The sequence below is a fragment of the Haliotis asinina genome, chromosome 7, assembly GCF_037392515.1.
Source record: "Haliotis asinina isolate JCU_RB_2024 chromosome 7, JCU_Hal_asi_v2, whole genome shotgun sequence".
NCBI lineage: Eukaryota > Metazoa > Mollusca > Gastropoda > Lepetellida > Haliotidae > Haliotis > Haliotis asinina.
The window spans coordinates 49597514-49618089 of NC_090286.1; the positions used below are offsets into that span (position 1 = coordinate 49597514).

General features: G+C 40.7%; 2 pseudogenes; both read right to left on the minus strand.

Moving 5' to 3' along the window:
* Positions 1-2742: 2742 nt before the first annotated feature.
* LOC137291034 (arylsulfatase B pseudogene) lies at positions 2743-4324 on the minus strand (annotated as a pseudogene).
* Positions 4325-13624: 9300 nt separating this feature from the next.
* On the minus strand, positions 13625-15051 carry LOC137291404 (arylsulfatase B pseudogene; annotated as a pseudogene).
* Between the last annotated feature and the right edge of the window lie 5525 nt (positions 15052-20576).

A 20576-nucleotide genomic window follows, 5' to 3' on the forward strand; every position in this document is an offset into this window, starting at 1 on the left:
AAACTATTGACACAATCGCTGTATTGGAGTTCATGTAAACAAGTAGAGCGCACGGGTTTATATTGCAAATTTTTGTCTAAAAAAGTGTCAACCCAGTTACTGTGAATATGTATTTTTTTACGAGATTGAATTTGATTTCAACCAGTCAGTTCTATGTCTTATGATGTCTCACTCTGAATCAGGTATGATGATACGTTGGGTTATGTGCCCCGAAGTTAGTGGAGAAATTCATCTTCGATGTAGCCACACACACACATACGCACACACACACATACACGCACACACGCATAATAGTGAGTCTAAACTTTCGATGGGTAGTATATATGACTAAAACTCTGTTAACGAATGACAGTAAAGGAACTACAAATCACAGATGAAGATTGAAATTTGTATACAATCATTAGAACATTAACAGATAACAATATATAATTCAAAATAACATTGGTCATAGATTACCAGCAACCAAAGTTGGGTTACCACACCAGGGACCACGGTACTTCTGCTAACTGCACAGTCGCCCAAGCTGGATGTATGTCAGAACGTTTAGCCAAAGAGTTAAAATTAACAAAGAACCAAAAACACAGAAGAATAAAAAAGTATTTGGAATAAAATTGGACTCACGTTCCTTCTCGGAGGACTATTATTTTACGGTACTTCAACCACCTTTGATGGTTTTGCCAAAGTTTCACAAAGTGGTTTTGCAATAGCGGCTCTACTTGCTAATAATTGGTCTCCACCTTCAAGATGAAGAATGCCGGATTTACAGCCGGTACATTTCTCTCTCTGGAACATCGATATCCTTAAGCTTTAGTTAGAACATAGTGACAATCGGTACAATGGACTCAGTTTTGAGCAGAGATTTCATTTGATTTTAGAAGGGGTTATCACCTCGATGTGTTGTTGTCTTGACTGACTACGGTGATGAAAATGTCACTGAAAAATGGTTGTGGAGCAGTTATTGATTAAATAAAGACATACTAATACATCAGGCAAAAGCATATAATGGCATATTAATACATGAAGCAATGACAACATGTGTACAGCCATTTAATATTCATTTTCAGTTTTTGACTACTGCTTGACAAGTATTAGATGAACCAACGCAGTGAACGCGTTTGTGACAATTGGGAGGGGCAAGTAATCTGGGCGAATACACTTGGTTGCTTCAGGTAGATTGGCGATTAAGCACGTGCAATACATGCTGACCATTTCGTGAAATCAGTACCACGTGTCTCGTAGAACGATTTAGTTCAGCAAGACACCATCACGACACGAATCGCACGAGGAAATTGAACTTTTCAATATTTAGACGACAACGTGTTTCCCTCTTGTTTCAAATGGAATTTTCTAGCAGGTGTTTCGATATATGTAAATTGGGGTCATTAGTCAGGCCATGGCTCATCTAAAGTTGTCAAGCAGTAGTGGATAATTAAATATGTCAGTTACAACTTTTCATGACCCTCAGCAATGTCTTCAACGTGTTTGTGATATATGTTCATACCTGTCAACTCTCCAGCTTTGGGCTAGAGATTCACGCATTTATTTATTTATGATAAACTGGACCCGGTACTCCGGTAGCTGAAGTTTTTCCTGGATTGGAAGCTTTATGTTTTAAAAACTTAATTTTAAGAGGAAGGTCTAGTAAGGTGCACTCACAAATGTTTTATTTCTACTGCAGAACCAAGGACTTTTGTGCTGGCGTTCGTGTGCCCGACAATGATATAATTTTCTGCCGACGCGAAGCGATGATGGCATCATAAGTAACAGTGAATGTGATGCAGAATCACATTCTTCTAGTCCTCAATGTCATAATTTCCTAACGTGTTAAGTCAAAAGAACTTCAGTTTATAGTCGTAAGATATTAACATTCTCACAACATTTGTAAACACCTCCATCTCTACAATAAGATATAGTTTCTAGTCGAGAGTTTGTCTTCAGATTCTATGAAATATGTCTGAAACTTCAAATAATCTTTGATATAGGTTTAAGACTGGAATTCATAAACCGACGTTTAAACTCGACATGCACACTAGTTGTTGCGTAGCTAGGAACAGTTTCATATTTTATGGCTGCTTCAAAGTGATACCTTCAGCAAGAACTGCGTTAATGTCATCAGTTGAAGAGTTGTGTCCTTGATATCTTGTACATGTTGTAAACGACTGAACACTCGTACAGCAGTGCGAAGAGTAGTTGCCATGCACACCTCCATTGAGCTCTGTCAACGTTACAATGAATTCATTCCTATTTCTTTTGGATGTGAGCGTGTTTTGAGTGGGTTGATCTAACCACCTCTGCTTTGAAAGATATTGAAGATTTCACGGCATGTCAGTTTCATGGGACAGTAAAGTCCATCCCAGACTAAGGCACTTTTCATGGCCAATGAGAAACTTACACAGATGGAAGCGCGTCTGATGACCACAACTGTGCATGAGTTAAGTTAATGGGATGCACCATTACACTTGCAAAATGCCTGTTAAAAAGGGATGTCATCTCACATTCTCATCAGACATTTAACAAAGTATCAAGAGGCGATGAGGTAGTCTAGTGGTCAAAGTGCTTGCTTTTGAGCCACGTTTAGCATTGATGTCGGTATACACGTAAACATAACATGTCCTGTAGGACGTTGTATTACGTTAGTGACGCTCTGGAATCCAGTGCCTCTGGTCGCCTCTTACGTCAAACGAGAATGTGCACGCCATGAAAAAACAACAGGTAATATCATGACTCAAAAGCATGTATCATTACACGATTTATTACGTTCAAACATTTTCAAACAAACTTTCAGCCTATTCCTGTATCATTTGGAGAAAGAAAATGCAAAATATACTGTGTGCTATTTCTTGAATACTTAATGTGAATCCCATCGTAGCTTGTGTCAACACCACCCGGGGCTCCATACACCATTATAATATTTTGGGTTCGCTCTTGGAACAGGAGACGGATCCTGGGCCGGAACACGGGACTTCTTCCAGTTCTCCAGCCTCTTCTTCATCATGTCCAGAAGATCAGGGTACTTGGCTGAGAGGTCAAAGTGTTCTGTTGGATCTGCAGTAATGTTGTAGAGCATGAAGGGAGGGAACGTTTGGTTATCAGCTTCATAGACACGTTCATCGATTCCCATATGTGGCAAAGGAGCCCAACCATTGTGAGTTCCTGGACTCCCTTGCATGAGTTTGAGATCTCCGTATCTGATTGCAGCTGCTTCCCTCTCATCATAAATGTTGTAGACGAACTCGTTCCTCTTACTCGGTCCACCATTGATGAGCATGTCGTACTGACTGACTCCATCCATGTTGGGATCGGTGTTCTCTCCACCAGCCAGCTCCACCAATGTCGGGTACCAGTCCACAGCATGCATCATTCCAGTGTTGAGGTAGCCTGTCTTCTTCAGAAGGGTTTTACTGTATATGAATCCAGTTCCTTTCGTTCCCCCTTCCCAGAGAGTATCTTTAGCTCCCCGTAAAGGCAGGTTATTAGCAGCCCAAAACGTTGGACCACCATTATCTGTTGTAAAGACCAACAATAGATTGTCCATGAGACCTTTTTCTTCTAATGCCCTCGTGATATTACCAACAGCTTCGTCTAAAGCACTCACCATTCCACAATAGATCCTTCTGCTTATGGTCTCTATGTTCTTGTACATGTTTTCGTATTCAGGAGGAACTTCCAGAGGTGCATGCACAGACTGGAATGGAAGGTACAAATAAAGTGGCTTATTGTTGTCGTGGTTCCGAATGATTTCAACAGCTCTGTCCGCAAACACGTGAGCAGAGTAAGTTCCATTGGCGTCTCTATAGACCGTCTTGTTATAGCGAAAATCGAGTCCTACGTCACCTTTGGTTAACATTTTCGAGTGGTTAAAATAGTCCTCAGCACCGATGTAATATCCAAGGAAGGAGTCAAAGCCTCTCTCTGTGGGTGTATATTTCCAGTTACAAAAACCAAGATGCCACTTTCCAACCATGTGAGCATCATAACCAAGTTGTTTCAATTTCTGTGGGATTGTTGTTAGGTTTGCCGGTAGATGTTTTGTTTCATTAATCCCAACAACACCATCTTGTAGTCCCGTGTGATAGGGGAAATATCCCGACATGAAGCAGTTCCTGGAGGGCGAACACAGAGGCTGGACATATGAAGAGTTGAGGATGACTCCCGCTGTGGCCAGTCTGTCCAGGTTAGGGGTGATCATTTGAGGGTTTCGAAATCCAACATCGTTCCATCCGAGGTCATCAGCAACTATGAATATGATGTGAGGTTTCTCTGCACACTCACAGAGAACTGTAGTCAAAAGAAGGCACACAGCAGACGTGAAATACATGTTGCATCTGTTGTAGGCAGTGAAATGCAGTCGTATATAAGAGATCCTTCATAGATAACGTGACACGAGCCTTACCTTATTATTGCCAGCTTGAATTCTTCTCATCGGAAAAAAATGCTTACATCGACACATTCCAGACTGATTATATCACGCATAAAAAAACAATGAAGATGATAAATGTGGACGCTAAGAACGCAATATTAATTTTGCATGATTATAACTACTATATCCTGATTTAGTCTCTGAAACTGACACTCGTGACTTGAAACCCCGGTGTTAATTTTGAATTGTCATTGGTTCAGAAGGATATGATATCAGGTTTCACATCTTCACCATGAAACCCATTGACACAACTGTTTTACCTAAATGACTTTTCCAGCAGGGTTCCATATGTTAAAGACTACAAGCGCAACGCAGTCAAGAAAAACGACCTAATCACCCACCAGTTTTTCAAGACGGGCTTTTTGTCTCAAACTCCAATAAATGATGAGTTTGATTTGAATTTGCTGAAATGATACGGAGACGTGATTTTAAAGGTAAGCATGTGAGCTGAGGAAGATACAGCCACCAAAACAATGAATCAGTATTTTTCTCTTTTGTATAGGACCTCAAAACTCTCTTAACATCCAAACAGAGATAAATATATTGCCCTGTCCAGCAAGTTAAGGTGTATTTAAACTTGTGCACTTCTTTGTGCCTCAGGATACGACCAGGAATGTTTTATGAGCACCTGGGTTAATTTCCGTATTGATTCTACGCATGCTACTGTAGTAATCAAAACCTTTGGCCAGGCATTCCTGATACTTTTTCTCAACGAATGTGGAGGGTTTGTGGCATATATTTAGAGGTATCATTGTGTCAAAGACATTAATCATACAGATGTCACTGGAAAATGACCAAAGATGAAATAATTGTAAGGATAAGGTGATTATTTTAAGTGATGAAAGGGCAGGTAATCACATACGTGATAAAAGGGCAGATAATTCAGGTGCCTCGTCACATGTTTTTCGAAGGTCTCGTGGCGAGATGGTCAGCAGACAAGCCAGTTGTTCGTTTCTAGGAGAACGTAGAAAGCAGTAAGAATACACCGTGGATTGATATGTTTGTAATATAACGATAAGGTAATTACATAAGTTATTGTAAGAATGAAACTGTAATAAATGAAAACTATGCAGTCCGTAACACGTTATGAATTGGGTTACGTACTATCGTAAACAGTTCACGTTATTGCTATATGTGAATCTAAGTTATGTTTTTTATTGCAGTCAATCACATTTCAAGCCACCCCGAGAATAAAGATAGGACGTCCCTCTCATTCATCCTTCGGTCTTTCGTTCGTTAGTCATAAAAATAATAGAATGACATACCGATACACTTCAGAGTATCATTTACACAGAAATTGCATATTGACTTTGAGTTAAAGACTTGTCGATAGCTTGTAAAGATATTTTCTATAACTATTTCCTACGTCTTTGCACAGAAAACAATATGTTGGTCAAATAAATAAAATTGAAATGAAGATTGGTTTATAAAGTGTTTGTGAAGCAATTGGTCTTGATCAAGGTTAAATATACACATTCTCATCAGTTAATATGACAGAGTATTAGATAAATATGTGTTCTCTACGTGCACAATGTTTGTGACTTACAATCCCCTTACACCAAGTGTGAACTTTCTTTTGTACGTCAGTGTATTTTATGAAAAGCACATGTATTGTCAGTTTCTTTTAATTGTTTTCTTGAGTGAACTTAAGCTACTTTATTTAGATTCCATTCCCCTAGATACTGCTTGCACATGCTTACAGGACCCGTGAAGATCCCGGGGTAGAATAGGCCTTCAGCAACCCATGCTTGTCATAAAGGGCGAATATGCTGGTCGTAAGAGGCGACTAACGGGATCGGGTGGTCAGACTCGCTGACTTGGTTGACACATGTCATCAGTTCCCGATTGCGCAGATCGATGCTCATGTTGTTGATCACTGGATTGTCTGGTCCAGACTCGATCATTTACAGACCGCCGCCATATAGCTGGAATCATGCTGAGTGCGGCGTAAAAGTAAACTCACTCACACATGTACACATGCGTACAATCCAAGAAATTATGAAAAATAAAGAGCAATAAGAGATCAATACAGTGAAAAAAAGATTACTTTAGAGGTACATAGGCACAGTGTATACGATCGTTACAATGTTAATGTTATGAGGGACAAGCCTGCTCGAGGAAAGAAAAAACAAACTTGTATATGTTGTAAGCGACTTGAACTCAACCGAATATAACATCTGCCACAAGCATACAATTCACAGGAGCAGGTATTTCCATACGTTTATAAAACTTTTATTGGTGTTTCAGAGATATTGAGTCAGGTCGTGTGAACATTGTTTCAGTTGTTTCACGTCGTTTTAGCTATGAGAGAGAGAGCAGAGTCCTGAATAAAGCATGACTGAGTCGTTTACCACTTTGGGAAACACGGGGATTGTGTACACAAAGTACCGAGGATAATGATTTTGAGTTTTCTAGACCACTCAGAAATGCGACCCCACACGGCCAAAGGAAGCAAACTGCATTAATTGGTCAAACATAATCCCTTACAGACACGATACAAACTGGAATTTCATTTCTTCTCTGCTCTTCTACGTAGCTGCAACCACTTTGTCTTCTGAAATAATAATTACTCTAAACAAAAATTCAAAGCTGTTAAAATATGTGGCAGTTGGTGATTGGTTTAGCTGTTTTTCCACAGCTGATGGTTCAGTGAATCAGGACATTCATTGATTTGCTTCGCTGCAAGAAGTTTTCAACCAATATCGCGTAAATATGTGGAAGCTGGGATCATTCATACACACTTTCAAAAGATTCAGCAACCCGGAAATGGCAGACCCAAACTTCACCTAGGATGTTTGAGCATTTTCTTCATTTAACTCCCAGAAATATTCATGATAGCGATAAATATTCACGCCTGGATCAGACAATCTAGTGTCTGCCATCGCCAGAATTCACCCACACATTCCTGATAGGAAGGCATGCCTCTACCTCACCACATGGTCCTGTGTTTTCGCCTCGTGCAACATGCATTGATTGTTGAAGACTATAATAGGATGAAGCTCTTAGTGAGTGAGTTAATATTTCACGTCACATCGGCAATATCCCAGCCATATCGTGACGAGAGCGATTAGTTACAAAACTACATATTAATTAATGGCACGTTATAAAAATCTGTCAATGAAGGACAGTAAAACCAACTAGAAGATCACAGAGAATATAAAACTAGTAATGAGATTAAAACAGTTGAACTATAAAGGACAATACAGCATAAAAACAGACTATAGATCGCCAGCAACTGAAGGTAGATCCCCATACCAGGGACCATGGGGACTTACAGTACCTTTTCTACCTGCATGGACCCTAGTTTGATTTACATCATCCCTTCAGTCGCTGGCGAGTGTACAAAATGCTAGCCAAAATTAAAACAACAAGAATACTACGATTAAAAACCTGGTAGACTTAAATTTACTGTGAATGTTTTTGGACTTACGTACCCTCTCAGGAGGACAATAATTTTACAATACTTCAACCTTCTTTGAGGGTACAGCCACCAACAATTCAAGTTACTAATCCAAAGTACCAATCATTAAAATCCATCTATTTACACAACATAATACTCAAAATTCAACCAAAAAAGCAATTTCTTAAAAAAAAATAATTATATGAGAATTAATGCTGGTAAAAAGATCCTTAATTGTTTTAACTGTAAAATACTTATCCCTTGCGATGAAGAATTCAACACAGTCAAGCAAAATATGCGTGTCCTTGTCTCTCTTCTCACAAGGGATACAAAATTGAGGATCCTCACCTTTTAGCAGGTGTGCATGAGTATATCTAGTATGGCCAATACAACATCGTCTTAAAATAACCTCTTCAAATCTGGACGGACAGCCCAAGTAGGTGTAACCAATATATGGTTTTATTTTATGTAATTTATTTATACCTACTTGTGTGTCCCACTTCTTCTGCATCAGATCACGGATGTAAGTTCTAATGTTAGCTTTGTAATCAGAGTATGGAATAAGAAGTGATGTCACAGATTTGTTGAGTGCTGCCTTGGCAGCAAGATCAGCCATTGTGTTACCAGAAATGCCCACATGGCTTGGTAACAAACAGAAGACGATGTCCACAAGTGGATGCCCACAAGAAATATTTTAATAGCCTTAAGGCAAGAAAGAGAGTCTGAATAGATTATATACTGTTTATGTTTAGGGTGCCTTTGAATATATTTAAGAGCTGTCAATATGGCGTTAGCTTCTGCTGTGAAAATAGAACTGTTGTCTGGTAATCTAGAGGATATTGTTCTGGATCCAATGACAGTGGCACAAGCCACTGCGCCACCGCCCTTGGACCCATCTGTAAATAAGGATTTATAATTGTTATATTTATGTTTCAATTGATTATATTCTTGTTTATACTGCAATTCATTCGTTGCTGAGTTTTTAAATGTAGTTAATGTTAGGTCAACTTGTGGCCTAACCAACTGCCAAGGAGGAGAAGAAAGAAGTCGGAAAGGAGCTATATTTTCCAACTCAATGCCGGAAGAAGCAAGAAATGGCTTAATTCTGAGTCCAAGAGGCGGAACAAGGGAATACTTTTTGTTATACAAGTCCTCATAAAGAGGATTAAAGACACAATTAAATGCGGGATTAGACTCATTGGAAGCTAATTTTGTGGTGTACTGTAAAGATAGTTTTATACGGCGTTTGTTGAGAGAAGGTTCATCAGCTTCGACATAAAGACTGGCGATAGGAGAGGTTCTAAAAGAACCAAGACAAAGTCTTAGGCCTTGGTGATGGACAGAATCAAGTATTTTAAGGTAGCTTTGACAGGTTCCACCATATACGATGGAACCATAATCAAGTTTTGATCGCACGAGTGATCTATGTAAGTGAAGGATGGTAGTCTGATCCCCTCCCCATTTTGAATTAGACATAACCTTTAATAAATCGAGAGCCTTCAAGTATTTGGCTTTTAGGGATTTAATATGGGGAAAAAGCCCAAATGTGAATCAAAAATAAGTCCCAAGAACTTAGCCTCCTTAACAACTTTGACAGGGGTGCCACTTAAAAATAATTCTGGGTCTTTATGGGGTTTATATTTACGGCAGAAGTGTATACAATTGGTTTTTGATTTAGAAAATTTGAAGCCATTTTCAAGACACCATTTATCTATTTTGTTTAAACTCAGTTGCAGTTGCCGTTCAATAGTGTGCATATTTTTCCCACGACAAGAAATATTAAAATCATCCACAAATAGCGAACCATCTATTGAACCGTTTAAAACTTTTGATAAACTGTTGATCTTGACAAAATACTGCCTTGTGGAACATCCTGATCCTGATGGTAATGATGAGACAGGGTAGAACCCACGTGGACTTGAAATTGTCTGTTGTTTAAAAAATTGGCTATGAATTCAGGCAAATGACCTTGCAAGTCGAAATCATGTAAATCTTTTAAAATGCCATATTTCCAGGTTGTGTCATATGCTTTCTCAAGATCAGAAAAGATAGACACAGCGTGTTGTTTATTAATTAGAGCGTTTTTGACAAATGATTCTAAACGCACTAAGTGATCAAGAGTACTTCTGTTTTTACGGAAACCACATTGTATATCTGTTTTAAGGTTATTTGTTTCCATGTACCAAACAAGTCGATTATTTATCATGCGTTCCATGGTCTTGCAAACACAGCTAGTTAGTGAAATGGGTCTATAATTGGACGGATCGGTATGATCACGTCCAGGTTTAGGTATGGATACTACTATAGCGTCACGCCATGAGGGAGGAAATTTACCTGATGTCCATATATCATCAAAAATAGTTAAAAGAGTTTCCACGCAGGATTCTGTTAAGTGCTTCAGGAGTTGGTAATGTATGTTATCAGGTCCTGTAGCAGTATCGTGAGCTTGATCAAGAGCACTATGAAGCTCAAGAATGGAATTTAATAGGTTTCTTTTCTTGTTGTCTTTGATATTGTTGGAATTTTTGGCATATAGTTAGAAGAAGAAGAATGTTTAGCAAGCGTGACACCCCGTTTATTTGCAATATCTGCTTTATCAGTAAGTAATTGATCACCATGCTTAAGATGATGGACACTAGATTTTGTACCCTTACCTTTAATTTTCTGTACCATGTTCCACACTTTAGACATTGGCGTTCGAGAATTTACTTTGGATACATAATTTTTCCAAGATTGACGTTTATTCATTTTAAAGGTACGCCACGCTTTACTGTATATAATTTTAAATTTATTTAAATTATGGACCATTGGATGGCGACGGAAATACTGTTCTGCTTTCTTCCGTGCCTTCCTAGCTTGTGTGCAGTCATCAGTAAACCATGCTGTATGTATGAGTGGATTTGAAGAGGACTTCGGAACACATTCATCAGCTATTTTATGAAGAGAAAGAATTTATAGGAGCAGGAACGTCAAGAAACACATGTTTATTAGAACAAAGAATTTCATACCAAGCCCAGTTAGCTTTAGCAAAGTTCCATCGTGATGATGGAGAGACATCCGATGGTGTCACAGATTTTAATAAAGTGGGAAAATGATCACTTCCACAGAGGTCATCGTGAACTGACCATTCGAACTCACTTAGCAGTTGAGAATCAACAACAGCTAAATCAAGACACGAATACGTTCCAGTTCCTGGATGCAAATATGTAGAAGAACCATCATTGAATATGCATAAGTCATTGTTTATGAAAAAATCCTCCAAAACTTTACCTTTCGGATTGCTGTCATTGCTACCCCAAAGTGGGCTATGGCCATTTAAATCTCCAATGATTATAGAGGGTTTCGGGAGTTGGTCATAAAGTGTCTGAAGATCATATTGTTGAAGACAATATGACGGTGGGATGTATAAAGAACATAGAGTGAACACGACATTCAATGTCACACGAACTGCAACAGCTTGGAGAGGGGTATGAAGAGGGACAGGACTATGAATGACACCCTGCCTCACCAAAACAGATGATCCTCCAGTTGATTTATCGTCCGGGGGAGAAAAGTGATGACATGAGTCAGACTGTCTGAAATCAATTTTATCTGTGTGTTTGAGGAATGTCTCTTGTAAACAAAGAGCACAAGGTTTTAAAGCTTGGATCAATAGCTGAAGATCAGATAAATTGTTACGAAGACCTCTACAATTCCACTGCAATAAACTGTCAGGGTAGTTCATGGGGGCATAATAGGAGATCGTGCATAAGGAGGACCTTTATGCTGCAATGGCAGCGATGGAGAGACCTCCATATCTAGAGATTCGAAGATATTATGAAGCTCCAGAGGAACAGTCAGTGGTAAAGGCACCTCAATATGTTTGAGGCCCTTTGATTCTTTTTTCTTAAGCTTTTGTTTTTCCTTCGTTGTAAGCAAAGGAGTTCGTTTTATCTCAGTTACAGGTTCAGGCTCTGGTATTGTTTCAGCAGACACATTCGTTTGTGAGGATGATGTGGAACGGGAAGGTGTGACTTCAGCATCTTGTTCATAAAGAACCGTTTGTACATCCGATATCCAGGTAATTGACGTTTGACATCCTTGATCATCCTTTGGAAGTGAGGAAGAAACTACAGCAGAGTAAGACACTGCAGAAGTGGAGGAAGAGGACTCCTTTTCTACTATTTTTTTGCCTCAGAGAAAGAAACATCTTTAGAATATTTTATGGTGAGAATTTTGTTTTGCTGCACGCAGCATGGCATGATTTTGAGAAGGACATGTGGTCGCCACTGCAGTTTGCATACTTGATTACATCTGTGCAGTCTGTACTGTCATGTTTCCCACTGCAGCGGGAGCAAACTTGAGAGATTTTGCACCATGTCCAAACTGTTGACATCTGAAACACCGGAGAGGATTTGGGATATATACATCAACTCCAATGTTGAAATACCCGGCCTTGATTGATGAAGGTATTTTTGATAGTGCAAACGTGAAAAGGTAAGTGTTGGTTTTGATACCTCTCTCACCATCTTTCCTAGTGAACCGTCTCACATGCGTAACGCCTTGAATCTGCAGCTCTGCTGTAATCTCATCCTCTGACATGTCTGAGAGACACTTCCCACGGTCGCGGATAATACCTCTACAAGAATTTAAAGTTCTGTGTACTGAGACAACAATCTCAGTATTTGCAAAATGATGGGCTTTGAGGAGATTCACAGACTGTTGTCTCCGAGTACATTCCACAAGTAATGAACCAGAGCGGAGACGGGTAACATTCTTTACGTTGCCACATATGCCCTCAATTGACTTCGAAATTACAAAAGGATTGATTTTCAAGGGTTCACCCTCAACACCTGCTGCGACTAAAAATCGTGGCCAGTAATCAGAATTGTGTACAGATTCCTCATCCGAATTAGCAATATCTGCATCAACGTGTCTTCTCTTAGTTTTTGACCGAGAACCAGTTGGTTGTGGGGTAGCCATAATGAAGGAAATATATTCAACAGTCCTTCTCCCTACCCACCATGGGTGTCAACGCGGACGGTGTTGTAGTGGAAGCCAACTACAGACACCAGGGTTACAGGGATGTTATACTCCAGCAAAATGGACACGGGTAGCTATTGTTGCCAAACAAGGTATAAGTCAGGCTGGTTCTGCCATAGACAGATCCCTGAAGACAAACAGAACCCGGAGGTCAAGATTGCCAGATTGGCCCATGAGCCACCGTCTTCTGGCATAGGACTCTTGGCAAGTTATTATACATATAATTTTGCATGGAAAATCGAAATGTCCAAGACCCAGTAACAGAAATGTGCACAAAATAATCACCATGCACAGGGCTTGGCGTGACCAGCCGCTTGATAGAACCGTGCCAGTTCTACCACCCGTCTAGGTGAAGTCAGGGTCAAAGTGGTGTGTTGAGCAACAGGAACACGGTTCCAGGCCCCTGTTGCCCTCAACCACCAGGATCCCCTCCTCCACCGACACAGGGCTGCAACCCACGGCAAACGGGATGGTGGACCAAATATGCCCCCGTATCCACACGGTGGGAGGGGGGCGGGGCTTGGCGAGCACCACGAGGAGGTGGCTCGCCACGGGTGCCAATGAAGCTCTTAATCAAGGGTGCATGTAATACGCTGACTCAGTAAAATGCACCTGTACATTAAGTAGTTATTTTTATTCATCCTTCAAGGATCATTCGACATGTTCGCGCATAACCATAGAAGTCCTATACCAATTTGCATCTCTTCCAATACCTTTTTATAGAAAATTAAATATAAGACAAAACTGTACTACGTGTGATACGTAACCATTCACAGTTTGGATCAACACCACCCAGGACTCCATACACCACCATAATATTTCGGGTTCGCTCTTGGAACATGAGAAGGGTCCTGGGCTGGAACACGTGATTTCTTCCAGTTCTCCAGCCTCTTCTTCATCATGTCCACAAGTTCAGGGTACTTGGCTGAGAGGTCGAAGTGTTCGGTTGGATCTGCAGTGATGTTGTAGAGCATAAAGGGGGGGAACGTTTGGTTATCAGCTTCATAGACACGTTCATCGATTCCCATATGTGGCAAAGGAGCCCAACCGTTGTGGCCTCCCGGGCTCCCTTGCATGAGTTTGAGATCTCCGTACCTGATTGCAGCTGCTTCCCTATCATCATAGATGTTGTAGACGAACTCGTTCCACCATTGATGAGCATGTCGTACTGACTGACTCCGTCCATGTTGGGATCGGTGTGCTCTCCACCAGCCAGCTCCACCAATGTCGGGTACCAGTCCACAGCATGCATCATTCCAGTGTTGAGGTAGCCTGTCTTCTTGAAAATGGTCTTACTGTATATGAATCCGGTTCCTTTCGTTCCACCTTCCCAGAGAGTATCTTTAGCTCCACGTAAAGGCAGGTTATTAGCAGCTCTAAACGTAGGACCACCATTATCTGTTGTAAAGATCAACAATAGATTGTCCATGAGACCTTTTTCTTCTAATGCCCTCGTGATATTACCAACAGCTTCATCCAACACACTCACCATTCCACAATAGATCCTTCTGCTTACGGTTTCAATGTTCTTGTACATGTTTTCATATTTAGGTGGAACTTCAAGAGGTGCATGTACAGACTGGAATGGAAGGTACAAATAAAGTGGTTTACTGTTGTCATGGTTCCGAATGATTTCAATGGCTCTGTCTGCGAACACATGTGCAGAATAAGTTCCATTGGCGTCTCTATAGACCGTCTTGTTATAGCGAAAATCCAGCCCCACTTCATTTGATCTCTGATGGATGTGAGTAAAATACTCCTCAGCACCGGAGTAATATCCAAGATAAGAGTCAAAGCCTCTCTCTGTGGGTGTATACTTCCAGTTACAGAAACCAAGATGCCACTTTCCAACCATGTGAGCATCATAACCAAGTTGTTTTAGTTTCTGAGGGATTGTTGTTAGATTGGCCGGTAGATGTTTTGCTTCGTTCACGGCAATAACGTCATCTTGAAGTCCTGTGTGATAGGGGAAATATCCTGACATGAAGCAATTTCTTGAAGGTGAACACAGAGGCTGGACATAAGAAGAGTTGAGGATGACTCCAGCTTTGGCCAGTCTGTCCAGGTTAGGGGTGATCATTTGAGGATTCCGATAGCCAACATCATTCCATCCGAGGTCATCGGCAACAATAAATATAATGTGAGGTTTCTCTGCACACTCACAGAGAACTGAAGTCAAGATAAGGCACAGAAATGATTTGTAATTCATGTTGATGTGCTGTGCGCGACAGAATAGTGTCGTATTTAAGGTTTCTTCAAAAGATAACGTGACGTGCGAATAACTGTATTTGTGTCAGCCTGTATTCTTATCATCAGAAGGAATTCTTACATAGACACATTCCACACCACGCATTAAAAAGAACAGTCTAGATTGAATACCACTGTGGCTTGAAACCCGAGTGTTACGTTTGTATTGTCATTGCTGTAGAAGGATGTGATAAGAAGTTTTACACCTTCAGTATGAAATACACTGACGCAATTGCTATTTTCAATACTAAGGATCCGCATTTACGCCCAATGACGTTTCCAGCTGGGTGACATATATTATAAACCAAACCCACAATGTAGTCAAGAGCAACAACATAATTATTTCCAAATCCAATGAATGTTGACTTTGAAATATAGACTTGTCAATAATCTGTCAAAGATATCACCCGTCATATTTGTTATAACTATTTCCCTTGTCTTTGCACAAAAATTGTTTGTTTGCTGGTTGGTTTATAAAGTACCTGTGAAGCAACTGGTGGTAAGTGCACTCATTCCATTCAGTTAATATTACAGAGCACTGGATAAATATATATGCTGGTTTGGCTCCACTTGCACAATGTTTGTGACTCAAAGACCAGATGTGTTCTTTTTTTGTACATCAGTGTATTTTATGACAACTACAACTGTGATCATTCATGCAGACAGAAAAATATTCATCAACCCTCACATGGCAGACCCCGAAGTCTCCTAGGATGTTCGAGCACTTTCTTCATTTAACTCCCAGAAATATTCAAGAAAGAATCACGTCTGGACTAGACAGTCTGGTGTGTGCCCCGAGTCCACCCTCACATTCTGTATTGGAATGCATACCTCTCCTTCATTTCGCCTTTTGCAACAGATATTGATTGTTGAAGACTGACTCTAGCCCATGTCTTCAGGGTGAAGATCTAAAGAGAGCACGTAATACGCTGACTCAATAAAATATATCTGTTCATTGAGTAGTCATTTTATTCATCCTTGAAGGATCGTTCAACATGTTTGAGCATAACCTTTGAAGTCCTATACCAATTTGCATCTTTTCCAATATCTGTTTACAGAAAATCAAATGTGAGAAAAAAAACCCTATAATATATGATATGTAACCATTCACAATTTGGATCAACACCACCTAGGACTCTATAGACAAACGTAGTATTTTGGGTTCGCTCTTGGAACATGAGAAGGGTCCTGGGCTGGAACACGGGATTTTTTCCAGTTCTCCAGCCTCTTCTTGCTCATCATCACTTTTAGCATTGATGTCGGTATACACGTAAACATAACATGTCCTGTAGGACGTTGTATTACGTTAGGGACGCTCTGGAATCCAATGCCTCTGGTCGCCTCTTACGTCAAACGAGAATGTGCACGCCATGAAAAAACAACAGGTATTATCATGACTCAAAAGCATGTATCATTACGCGATTTATTACGTTCATACATTTTCAAACAAAGTTGCAGTCTAGTCCAATATCATTTGCAGAAAGAAAATGCAAAATATACACCTGGAAATTAATCAAGCAACACCCCAATTTTTTCTATTGGAGCAACTTTGAAGTGTTCTGACAATCAAAATATGCCGGGTTGATATAGTTTGACACTTTTTTATTCAACAGACGATCTCTGACAAACAACTTAAAGGGAAAAAGTATCAAGACTTTGCTTTATTGCAACGAAATCCAAATTCTTAAAACTGTCTTAAATTCATGAAAAAATGGACACAATTTACTATTCATCCACAGACGTTGTTGTCAGGTGTATTAACACAAATGTCACATGGAAAGAAAGAACAGTCATCTGAGAGTCTGCACACCGACTTTCATCAATATCTAGTGTGTCCTCCCTGCGCACGCACCACCGATTCCAGACGCCTCCTCATTCCTTGGATGAGTCTCCGGATCTGATTCTGGGGGATCCTGTTCCACTCCTCATGCAGGGCAGCCGTCAATTCGTTGAGATTATGGACTGGTGGGTCTCTCTGCCTCACACGACGGCCAATAAAGTCCCACAAATGTTCAATGGGGTTGAGGTCAGGGCTCATGGCAGGCCATGGAATTCTGTCAATTGCATTTTGCCGCAAAAAATCATTTACAGCATGCGCCCTGTGAGGTCTAGCATTGTCGTCCATAAATATGGGTCTCGTTGCCAGAGGATGGTTCTCAAAATGAGGTACCACAGCCCTGTCAAGAACCTCCTGTTGGTAACGAACACCGTTAAGGTTGCCACGGATGGTAATGATATCCAACTTGCAGTTCATGGAAATGCACCCCCATACCATAACGGAACCTCCCCCAAAGGCCACAGTCTCCTGGATGTTCCGTGGAGCCATTGCTGTGTTCCTCTGCCTCCAGACCCGAGTACGACCGTCCACCATGTGCAGCAAGAACCGGCTCTCATCTGAGAAATGGACCTTCCTCCAAGAGGCAATGTTCCAGTGCAAACGGTCATTACACCAGGCCAGTCGGGCTGCCTTATGGGCTGGAGACAGTCTGGGTCGCTTGATTGGCCTCCTTGCCCGGTATCCTGCAGCTTTCAGACGATTCCGAACAGTCCTGTTCGAGATGGGTCTCCCTGGAAGCCACTCCTGTCTCAACCGAGAGCTCGAGTCGAAGGACCTGCGCCGTACAAGTCTCAGTAAAGCTCTGTCCTCCCGGACTGTGGTCTTCCTGGGTCTTCCTGGTCTAGGCAGGTCTTTAACTTCATTAGTGGCCCGGTATTTTTTCAAAAGTTTTGAAATTATGGAATGATGTCGTCCGATTTGAGTCCCGATTTGTCTTAGAGACATACCAGCATTCCTCATGCCGATTATTTGCCAACGAGTGGCCTCTGATAATTTCCTACGTGCCATGACATTGAAATGAATGAAAAACCGAATGCAATCGACAACCTGCGCTTGTAAACACCCCAGGGAAAAAGTGCATTTTTCGAAAGTTGAGGTTAAAGCAATGCACGTGCGCTGTGCAAGCTTCACGCGCGTCATATCAACCCATGAAAAGCTCATGCTGTATGTCAATACATCAAAATTGAATAATCAATCATCAAAATTACTTCGTTAAACTTTGTTAAGTTTTTATGTGTCTTTGAATTTGGTGTTGCTTAATTAATTTCCATATGTATATATTGTATGCTATTTCTTGAATACTTAATGTGAATCCCATCGTATGTAATATTTTTCGTCACTGTGAGTCTAATCTTGAAAAGTTGAAATTGGGATGTAGTGCATCAACCCCTTAGTGTAGTAAGCTTCAAACTTCTGATCATTCTTCCCAGTGTCCGGTTTGCGATTATGCACAATCTGGTCTTGCGTTGCACCGAATAGGGCTTGTTGTCAACATGGCATCCATGGTTTCTATTTCCATTTGATAATGCAGCACTAAAGGAAAAAGAGTAACCGTACATAATACACAACTGTATGAAACAGTTATTGGAGACTAGAAATAACCCTAAAAATGTAGCAAAGAACTTCCCTGAAATTGATTTCACCTTTTGCACTTTGATGACAATGAATTTACTCGCTTTTTGCATGCTTTTTAAAGATTGAAGCTGATTATTCGTCAGTCTCTTAATGTTTGTAGAAAACAGGCTAAGTTCAGACTAACTGCGCGTATGCCATTTAACGGCTTACAGAAAATCAACGTCTCCGGGCTTTGGATATGCTGGAGACACAAATAGTCAAAGCTGAAGTGACCAGACATTTAGGTGTCTATCGGACCACGATCTCATCTGTCTGGAGACTTTTGCAACATAATGGAAACAGGAGTGACGTCACGTAAGTTGCTGGAGCTGCACTGACAGAATGCAATTCCCTTCTGTCGGAGCAAAATCTCTGAGACCAACTCAGCAGTGAGCCAGTTGAACCCACAAATGTTGCCTATCAGGAACCTGTACAAGAGCCGAATGGCCAAGTGGCAGGAAACCCAAAACTTTTCATGGACGTCTGCGTTCAGTTTAAAGAAAAGTCAGTTTTCCTACAAGTCACTTCCCTTATGGCAAACTTTCAGAAAAATGGGAAAACAAAAACACATTTACAACACAAAATACACTATTTTGAAACTGTGAAAACCACTTTTACAGGCAACTCAAAACACAAAGTAATAGTGAACATGATAAACGACCTCTCATTGATATCTGAAAACGGTTCTGGAAACATTAGTGGTCTGCACCTCGCGACTGTAACCCAAGGATCTGATGGCATTCGAAAATGGGATTGGAGACTGCTCCCTTGTGTACTGTACTATTTCATTTCTCTTATGGACACAGGTGGTTCCTCCAGAATTCTGCAAACATCGCACATTACTCCTTCCCAAGACAGGAGGCTTGACTCGTCCTAAAAACGTCCGTCCCATAACGTTTTCAAATACACGGTATAAACTCTTCACAGGGTGTTTGACAAATCTCGTGTCATATACTGCTCTTCTAATGATATCGAGAGTTATAGAGAGCAGAAGGGAGCAAGACAGGGATGTTGGGGGTGCAAGGATCAAATTCTCGTGCAGAAACTGATATTGGAACAGTGTAAAACATATCACCGCAACCTGTCCATGCCCTGGAGTGACTGTAGAGAAAGAAAGAAAGAAACAAAACACATACGGACGGCCCCGTCCTTCAAGAATGGATTCTGAAATCTCTGTTGTATTGACCTCCCTGAGCGACTTCTTGATTTACTCAAGTCTTTTTAACGAGTTGCTGGTCGACTAAATTTGAGAAGCGCACGCCAGGGCAGGTGCAGACTTAAGGATCTATTCCAAAGAGAAGGGGAATATTCCAAGGAGACTTCTTTAGTCCTTCGTTTCTGTTAACCTTCTGCTCAATAAAGTTAGGGTTACCACCCTCAGCACAGATCCTCAAAACCTCTTATTCATCTCATGACATTGAACTCCTTGCCAAAGGAGATACTAATTTGAAAGAACGGGTTTTCTTGAATCCTTTTCAAGTGATATTGGCATGGTTTTGGGACTCAACAAATGTAATACTCTCCATTTGAAACATGTCAAGGTAATTATTAGGAGATACACGTACAGTGTTTTGAAGTTAAATGAATGTTGGACTGAACTGAATTCTCACCTGAACTGAATTTTATTTGAAGCTGAACGGGTAGCGTAAGGTTTTCAAATGATTACTTTTACAATCCCAAATCCACACGACTGAAACAAGTCTTTTGCTCTCTGTGCCGTGTTATTGTATCACCCTGGTCACACTACAATGGAATAGTCTGACCTGCTGATTTGCTTGGAAGTAGGTGTTGACAGTTACGCGACAGTTTGAAATGTTGGACTAGACAGTGTTTACATTCTGCGAAAGGTTGAAATTACTTGATCACCAGTGATAGTGGAACATACTTGACTGACTGTCGAATATGAAACCTGCAGAATCTAAGCATAGATCCTTCCCTGATCGACCTACGACCAGTAACTCGTCAAAGACTGTTGATTTTATGACCAGCCAGTGTGAGTCATGATTTCACGCACGTGCCTCCACCCCAGCGTGCGA